General features: G+C 47.6%; 1 protein-coding gene across 3 annotated transcripts in view; it reads right to left on the reverse strand.

The window, feature by feature from the left end:
- Positions 1-4,851, reverse strand: part of MBNL3 (muscleblind like splicing regulator 3) — a 115,126-nt gene extending 110,275 nt beyond the window's left edge. For 2 of the 3 annotated variants that reach the window (XM_050965285.1, XM_050965283.1), the window contains exon 1: positions 4,679-4,851. The gene's annotated coding sequence lies outside the window, so the exon portion shown is untranslated. The remainder of the gene's footprint in view (positions 1-4,678) is intronic. The other variant, XM_050965286.1, reaches the window with a different exon arrangement.
- Between the last annotated feature and the right edge of the window lie 4,573 nt (positions 4,852-9,424).

The following is a 9,424-nucleotide window of genomic DNA, read 5'->3' on the forward strand; positions in this document are numbered from 1 at the left end:
AGAGTAGCACGCATGAATGTTCTCTCTCACACGTGGCAATTTCAACTCCTACCTCATATTCTTCTAAATCTGTCATCTTCTCTTTCCTACAAGCTGCTTTGGCTGAGGAGCTGCATTGTGAGAAAGGATACTTTCTTTGCACTCATGTTATCCTCGCATGAAATTCCCACTGCTCCCCCAAGAAGCCTCCAAACCTGAAATCCAAGTTTATCACGCCGAGAAAAGAACAATAAATGGGAGGCAGAAAAGGCAGTGAGTCAGTCAGAAGTGCCGCCAAAATCTAAGCCCTTCCTCAAAAAAGGCCCTCCCTTAGAAAGGCTGCCAATCAAACCTGGATCACAGGCTGTTTTCAGAGAGTGAATAGAGTTCTTATTGACACAGCTTATGTCTGCAGCATGCAGCCCTCTGCAAGGCTTTCAAGAACAGATCCGATTACACAGGCGCATTCTCCCTGATTTTATGCGTTCAGAAGCCCTTAGACATAAAATACCATCCCCTAAAGACTATAGTTCTTCCGTTGCGTATCACTGTATGTGCTCTTTGAAAGGCACACGGCCAGATTCTGCTACCCGTACCCAGGTTGAGTGGAACCTTACTCGGTGAGACATCCAATTTAAATCGATGGTGCTAATTACAGGGTACTACTCAAGGTGAGAGAGGAAGAATCAGTCCTGTCGGATGTCCTTCACATCAGGCTGGGGCAAGAAAATATTTGCAGCCACTAGTTATACTCTGGAAATATAACATCTCTTCTGAGTGTAAAACCCCAACCCTTTCTGGGAGTTTACCCAGAAAAATGGGAGCACATGTACCTTTTAAACAAACAACCACTGCACCGCCACAATGTATCGGATGCGAATTAGATACTAATTCAGGAAAGCACCTTGAGCACGTGCTCAAGTCCCACTGAAGCAAGGGACCTGGGCGTACACTTAAGCTAAACGCTGATTCAGGAGCTATGTTGGCAAGAGGGCTAAGAGACCGGTGTGTGCCTTGGCTGGTGGTCTACAGCACATTTATTAAAAAGAGAGAAATAAAATATGTAAGAGGTATTTGTTTACCTGCCAGGTAAGAAGGAATAATTACCAAAGCATTATAGAATGTTCTTACTGAAATTTTACTTGTGGAAAACACATGGGCACATCAAAAGATTTGAACTCTGGAGCGTCTACATGACTAAAGACAAAACTTATTCTCCAATAAACGGGATACCTGCCCCCTTCTAGGCTTATTTTTTTGTTCAGGAAAACGTTTAGAGCATGTTTTCAAATTTTCTAATGTTTTGCTAGAACATATTTTGTGATTAAGGGGGCTGGAGGGTTGCATCTGGGGAGAGGGCACGCTGGACATCAGATCGGTGTGATGCGGCAGCTCTCTCTTCTGTCTGGACTGGGCTTTCAGAGTACAGTAATAGAGCCTCTATTCATATCTATACCTTTGTAAATGTAAATATATGCAAATCCTGCCTCCGAGCACCCAACTGCCATTTCAATGGTTAGTGCAGGATTCCTAACACTCGGTTCGGTTTCCACATGTGGCTACGAGTATGGTTATGGTCAAAAAAGTGATCATGTGAAGACAGAATCTGCCCTGCTCCGTGTGTGAGTGTCACATAGGTGTCTGCCCCACTGCTAAAGCTAATTTTTACTACTGCTAGAGCTAGAGGGGAGAGAGCTGGATTCTTATTCTGCCTCAGGCATCATGAGTCATGCTGTCAGCCAAATTCTGACAGCAGAATCATTATTACTGGTGACAAAAGCAGGGGGGGAAACAGATCCCCGTATGAGTTTGACAGGCTGGTGCCTAGAAAATCATCTTGTGACTTGGAAATGAAGAAAAACTGATCAGCTGAATAATGAAACTGGAACCTCACAGTGCTACTTTGTGATGGTAACCCCCCTCACTGCTTTCTAAAGCAATGCTCAGGGGAATGGAGAGAGGTGGGATGGAAGCAAGGACCCACCTGGTGGCTCTGTATTCATTGTCCTTGACTGGTATTAATACTCCAGGAAGCACAGAGAGGAGGAACAGATAAATACTTAGCATCTTCTTCCTTGACTTTCAAATCTGTTTAGGGTCCTGCTTAAAATGTTCTGAGGGGATCTGAAGTCAGTAGCAGGATGTAATAGATGTGCACCCTACAATAATTAAAACAGGCTGAAATACTCTGTTGCTTAAGTAGCTCTGAAGCTGTTCATCCTTTATTGGGCCATCACAAATTTAAAATGGCTTCATTTAAAGAGAGGGAGAGAGCGCGAGCATAGGGGAAATTAGCACTTGTAAAATGGTTAGTGTCATAATAGCTTTGCAAAGCATTTTCAAATTGCATGTGTGTAATAATGCAATGGTTCCAACAAGAGAGCAATGTAATCATACAGCAAACACAAGCTGACATGCTAGACCACATGGACTTTTTCCCAACACACAGGAAGCGAGCTGAAGGTCTGACCCCTATGAGTGTGGATGCCTGCGATTCCAGGATTCCTGAAGCTTAGACTACTAACAAAGCTCCATTTGTCCATAGATCTCTTTCTTGGCAAACTAATTCCCATTCCATTGGACAAGGAGACAAGTTTGGAGTCAGCATCCTGCAGTCTTTACGATCTTCAAATGAGCAAGCATTGCAGGAGTGGGTCCCTATGTGACGACTGCTGAATCACGCCCAAAGCCCTTTCCTGGGAGTTTGTGAGAGCCGGATTTGAGCCCTCATTTGTAACCAAGCCAGCAGCTCTCAGGACTGCACTGTGCCATATAAAGCACCATCCAAACTCCACAGTGGGAAGACGTGTACTACCTTAAATTGGTAGGATACCAACAGTGAGTATTCAAAGGGCGGAAAACCCCATCTCTTCAACCTCAGGGAAGCGCTGTATGGAAACTTAACTGTATCGCCTCTGCCACTGTATAATTCCAGCAGAATCAGACTTGATTTAGGCTGCTTCAACTCTGTCTGACGCTTGATAGCTTTAACACGGCATAGCCTATTCCCTCATTCTAATTACAGAATCACATTATATGTCCAACAAGCACTGTAATTTAATCTTGTCCCAAAGTTTCTGATCCCATCATGCTATTCCTGTACAACGTCGATAGGAGAAAGCCGTAAAGAATGACTAAGAACAATTCAGTACCAGATACCAAAAAGTATTTTCTTGTAGTCATAAATAATTTCCTGTAACAATGTCATCAAAGCAATTTAACTGACTGGTTTTAGGAGAATCCATGAATCATGACTCTTGACCATATGAATGCTAGTCAACACGGAACACACATCAAATGCGCATATGGTGCTGCACATCTACTCAATGCTTTGCACACACAGGCTTTGATCCTGCATTGAATTTTGTGGGGTTACTTGTATGAGAAAGTATTACTCCCACGAGTAAGGGTGGCAGGATCAGGCCCATGGAGCAAGATCAGGCCAAGTTCACTACCTCAGCGCCAGAGGACATTTATTACAGCAGCTCATATTTTGCCATTAAATGTTTTAAACATGAAACTACATCACACCTAATGTTGCTGCAAAGAGAAATGCCCCCAGCCCTGTAAAATAACTCTACATCCAGAGCTGACTTAACGTTAACAGGTCTTTTACATTTTCTTTTAACATCTATTTGGGGATATTCTTTTTTGAGTATATGCGCCATGAAGCCATAGCTCCCCAGTGATTCAGCAAAGAGGAGGAACTCTGGCTGAAGGCACACCTACTGACAACTGTCAGACCAGCAGGGCGAAAATGTGAATATGGGAGAAGTTGCCATCTCTAGCATGGCCGCATGCTTTCTGAAATGCGTAGACCTGGCCTTCCAAGCGGGAGGTTCTACCTGCAGACTGGAGAAAAGAAACTGCTCTAGATCCTTCCTTAAATTAACTCTGCCTAGAAGCAACCGATGCAAACACCACACCGCAGAGCCAACTTCAACTTAGCCAGGCTTGGGCTCTTTGTTTCTAGGCAGACTACAGTGCAGTGGCGAGAATGAACAAATGCGCATGTCTTAATTGGAGTCCAAAAAAATCTCTCCCTAGCCCTCTCTGATTATTGTAGTAACACAGGAGTCCATCAAACAGTTTGCACTGTTTTAACAGAAATAAAAGGGTGCCTAAATACAGCACTAAATGCCATTTTCTGCCTCCAGATCTTACAGGGGAAGATTTGGTCCCCAGTACTTTCAGCAGCTTGGATCCTAGCTTTTTTAAAAATCAGAAAATGCAAAATAAAATACAGTGACTGAATAATTTCAGGTTTAACAAGATAATCAAGTGCCTAGGCGGATTTTTTCAAAACGTTTAGCTGGACAGAAGCAACGGCCAAGGCGGCTAACCTGACAAAGCGTGATCCATACCAAACATCCCCGTCCGATGTGCCTTGAAACCGAGGCGATGCCCCGAACACCGCGCACCACGCCTGGCTCCTGCTTCTGTCAGCAGCGTTTTCCCAACCAAAACTTGATCGGCGGTTCACAGGCTGGTGCCTCGCCAAGGCAGGGCCCTGGAGGCGAGCAATGCCCGGCCCAGCTCCCACACGCAGGATGCACAGCGGCCTGTCACACAGCAGGGAGTGACACCGGGCACGCTCCGCCAGCCCGCCCCGAGCCCGGCTCCCGGCTCCCCCCGCCCGGCGGCTCCGATCCCGGGCCGCTCCGCTCCGCTCCGCTCGGGGGCTCCAGCCCAGCCTTACCTGGCGCTTCCCCGCCGATGGCAAGACCCGGGCGCGGGGGCGCAGCATGCCAGGGGGCCGGGGCAGAAGCCGAAGCGGCGCGAAGCGGACCCGGGCCGGGGGCTGGCGGAGCTCCTAGCAGCGGCGCAGGCTGGATGCCGCCATCTTACAGCCAGGCAGGGCTTCCCCGACTCGCCGCCGCCGCCAGCGCCCCGCGCCAGCCCGCCCCACGCGCCGTGCGAGCAGCTCTGGGGTGGGGCGCGTCGCGCCGGAGCCAGCGCGGCCCGAGCGGGGCGGGACGCTCAGCCCTGCGCCCTCTGCTCTCCCCGCCCCGCCCCGCCCGGCGGAGCAGCCCCCCGCCGCCCCGTCCCTTTACCTAGCAGCGCGGCGAGGCCCTGGGGCGCCGGCTCGCTCCCGTGGGACGCGCCGCGTAGTGCAGTGCAGTGTAGTGCCGGCGGCTGCTCGGCCTGGCTGCTGCCATGGCAACCCCGCTCACGCCGCCCGGCCCCGGCCCAGCGCCGCCCGTCCGAGTCAGCAAACCCATTAACGCCCCCGGCCCGGGCCCCGCGCGTGGGGAGCAGCCCGGGAAAGCCACGGGCGGGGCCGCGGGAGCCCTGCGTGCCGGGGGGGGGCGCGCTCGGAGCCACGGAACCCGCGGGACTCCGCGCACACAGCGCGACTTGCGCGTTTGAAAGGCGCGGCCCGGCCGGCAGGCTGCGCCCCCACTGACTGCAGGGACAGGGCCCTATGGCTGTAAAAGTCTGGCGTTTACACAGCCCCCTGACGGAATTCGGAGCGAAGGCAGCGACAGAGGGGCACTTCCCTCCCTGAGCCCCTGGCAGGGTGACCAGGTGCCGCGATTTTATAGGGACAGTCCCAATTGTTGGGTCTTTTTCTTATATAGGCTCCTATTACCCCCCACCCCTGTCCTGATTTTTCGCGTTTACTGTCTGGTCATCCTGCTAGGTGGTTACAGCACATGCTGTGCAAGATTGGCCGCAGCTTTGAGATCCCTGCATGCTGGGCTAGTGCTTGCTTTTGTCAGTCTGAGAACATTGTGAGAGCCGGGTGTTGTTTTTAATGCTCTGTTGTCTTTTTAAGACTCCTCAAGAACTTCACATAAGCCACTCTTCCACTGTAGCATTTTCCTAAAGAATATTAGTGTGTATTAAAAAAAATTCATTTCAACTGTAAACAGTGGTGCAAATATTGTAGTCACCATTTGTTTGGAATGGTGTATAATACAGACAGTGTGCCATTCTTGCCCAAATTGCACATGCAGCACCCAGGACACAACAGCAACCATTCCATTTTTCCTCTGCAGTGTGTTTCTCCTCCATTGTTGTGCCATATTAATATTTGTAAAGTAATGAAAGGCGGCCATGCCATGGTTTGAACACTGCCTTGTTTGTTTCAATTCCAGTTTTGTTACAAAAATTGCATTCTAGATAACAACAGGAGGAGACAGCTACAGTATGAAACAGATGAGACAGCAAATCCTAAAGCCATATGCTGCATACTGGAAACAAGAACCTGATTTCCTAGTCCAGGTATCTAGGCTTCCCCAATGTGGTCCCAAAACACTAGAAAGGGCCTGATCTTGTTAGATGTTAGGAAGCCCCAACACTTATTGAGACGCTTGGAAGATCAAGCCCTAAATTCCATGTTTTCAAATTAAGTCTTTTATAAGCTTTGTCTTATTAACAGACAACCCATGAGGTGACCAAAGAATACTGACCTCTGGATCACTGAGTGGACTGAGCTTTTAAAAATATTTTATAAAAAAGCAAAATTAGAGACTAACCGTCGAAACAATTTACCAAGGGTTGTGGTGGATTCTCCATCACTGACAATGTTTAAAACTTAGAAGACTGGATGTTTTTCAAAAAGATCTGCTCTAGGAATTATTGTGGGTAAATTCTATAGCCTGTGTTAGACAAGATCAGACTGGTTGATCTCAATGATCCCTTCTGGCCTTGGAATCTAGGCATCTATGGAAGAAAACACTGAATTTAGACTAACAGCAAATGCAAACAGCCAAAAGCTTAAAGAGTGGGAATGGGGTGTGTGACAAACACAAACTGGCCCTTCCCTAGTGGACATTACTGGAATAAAGCACTGTTTTTCATTTTAAAATATTCTAACTAGCTGTAACTATGCATTTTAGCACCCAGGATGACCAAGCATATTTGCACCCTCTGCTGTGTTTTTTTTTCTGCATTTCGCCACCTCATTTGTCCACCTCCGTGGGTTTGCACCATGGGCAGCTGTCCCACTCGCCCCACCCTGGTTACGGCCCTGCTAATAGAGAGAGAAGCATGGTCTGAACAATGAACTGTGAACCCTTGATAGCTAATCCCAGCTCTGACAATGACTCTCTCTGTGACCAAGGGCATGGCATTTAGCCCTCTCCCGCTATTCCCCCCACACTGATGTGTTGTTGGAATTAGCTAGTTAATCTGTGCAAAGTCATATCAAGAAGAAAACCATTATATATGGCTAATAAAACTGTAATGATTCCACTGTTACACATTAAGCATTTATTAATGTGTGAAATAGAGAATATAATGGAAAATTCCCATTGGCTTCAAGGGCAAAGGGTTAGCCCTGAAGAAGGAAGGATGGCCTTGTGGTTAAGACAGTGGACTTGCGTGAGGATATCCCTCTCAGGGAGAGGACCCCTGTTATTAGGACGAGACAGGTAACAGTAGTGGGGGGATTTGATTATTAGAAATATCGATAAATGGACTAATGGTGACTGGGAGAATTGCTTGGCAAATTGCCTGCTGGGGCAAAGGCTGTGAACCTCTCAAGTGCTGGGGAGGAACCTGTGGTCGTGGTACATGTAGGTACCAGTGACATAGGGAAAGGCAGGAGAGAGGTCCTGGGAGGCCAAATTTAGGCTGCTAGGTTAGAGATTAAAGTCCAGGATCTCCACGGTAGGATTCTCTGAAATGCTTCCAATTCCATGCACAGGCCAGTTTGGACAGGCAAAACTGCAGGGTCTCAATGCATGAATGAGACAATGGTGTTCAGAGGAGAGACTGAATTATATTAGGAAGTAGGGAACCTTTTGGGAAAAGAGGAGCCTGTACAGGAAGGATGAGCGCCACCTAAATCAAAACAGAACCAGATTGCTGGCATGAAAAATCAAAAGCTCGTAGAAGAGTTTTTAAACCAACAGCTGGGGGAAAGCTGACAGGTGCGGGAGAGCACATGGTTCCAACAGAGACATCCTTTAGTGGAGGATTTATTAAAGTGGATACTCTATACTCTAAAGAGAGGAGAGGATAGTAGTTGATAAACTACTGATAGGAACTGAAGAGAAACAGTCAAATGAAGAGAGTCCTGTTCAATTACATCACATGGAGATGGAAAACTAAATACTGAAAAATGTTATAAGTGCTTGTGTACAAATGACTAAGGGGGGGATATGATAGAGAGCTATAAAATCATGAATGGTGTGAAGAAAGTAAGTGTTATTTACCTCTATACATAACACAAGCACTACGTTTCACCCAATGAAATTAATAGGCAGCAAGTTCAAAATTAACAGAAGAAAGTACTCCTTCATACAACGCACAGTCAACCTATGGAACTCATTGCCAGGGGATGTTGTGAAGGCTAAAAGTGTAAGTGGATTAAAAAAGAATTAGGTAAGTTTCTGGAGGATAAGTCCATCAGGGATGCAAACTCATGCTCCAGATGTCCCTAAACCTCTGACTGCCAGAAGTTGGGACTGGATGACAGAGGATGGATTATTTCATAATTGCCCTGTTCTGTTCATTCCCTCTGAAACCTCTGGCACCAGCCACTGTCAGAAGACAGGATACTGGTCTAGATGGACCAGTGGTCTGGCCCTGTATGGCTGTTCTTCTGAATGAGTCTCTCGAGATCTGGATTCTGCCACTGACACACTGCATGACCCAGGGCCAGTCACTCAGGAGGACATTTTCTCAGGTAATCAGTGATTTTGGGGAACCAATCTGAGATCAAATGGGAAACAAACATGGAGGCAGCTTAAATCACTGGACACTTTTGGAAATGTTAGCCCTAGTCTCTCATTGCCTCAGTTTCCCCATCCGTTGAATGGGGAGCATTATACTTCTTACCCGCCTCACAGGGAGCCAGGAGGGTAAATCCATTAATGTATGCAAGGGGCTGAGAGACATAGGAAAGCCTAGAGATACATGGGAGTGGTAACATAAATCCATATCAATGCCCAATAGGACAGCACCTGACTGCCTTGCCCCACACAGGAGGTAAAGCAAGAATGATGCTGGCACAGTTACTATAGGAGTGCAGTTCAGAATCGCCAGACACACAGAGAGGAAACTTATAATACTGTACCAAGACGGCATCATCAAGGACCTACTAGCAGTGCTGCAAAGCCTGACTATCTAGCCTCCCATGCAGCGTCTGTACATTAGCAAGCGGCGGGCTGACAGGTTTCGGTATGCAAGGTGGTGCACGTCGGATGTTCTACCCCGAGGCAAAAAGAGAAGGGAGTCGGGGAAATAACATGCGTCTGTACTGATGGGCCTGCACACAGGAGTAGATTCAAAGCGATTAGAGTCAGATTTGAATCACATACCGCGATGTTCCTGGCAGGCTACAGCAACCCCACAAGCAGTGGGTGCGGGGATTGCACAACACCAGGCTCCAGGTCCTGGAGCCATTGCAGAGGGGAGGAACTCGTTTTGAGGCTGAAGAGAGCACAGCTTTGATGCAAGGAGCACCCAGCATTTCTCCTTTCATTAATCTCAT

The sequence above is a fragment of the Gopherus flavomarginatus genome, chromosome 8, assembly GCF_025201925.1.
Source record: "Gopherus flavomarginatus isolate rGopFla2 chromosome 8, rGopFla2.mat.asm, whole genome shotgun sequence".
In the NCBI taxonomy this organism is placed as follows: Eukaryota; Metazoa; Chordata; order Testudines; family Testudinidae; genus Gopherus; species Gopherus flavomarginatus.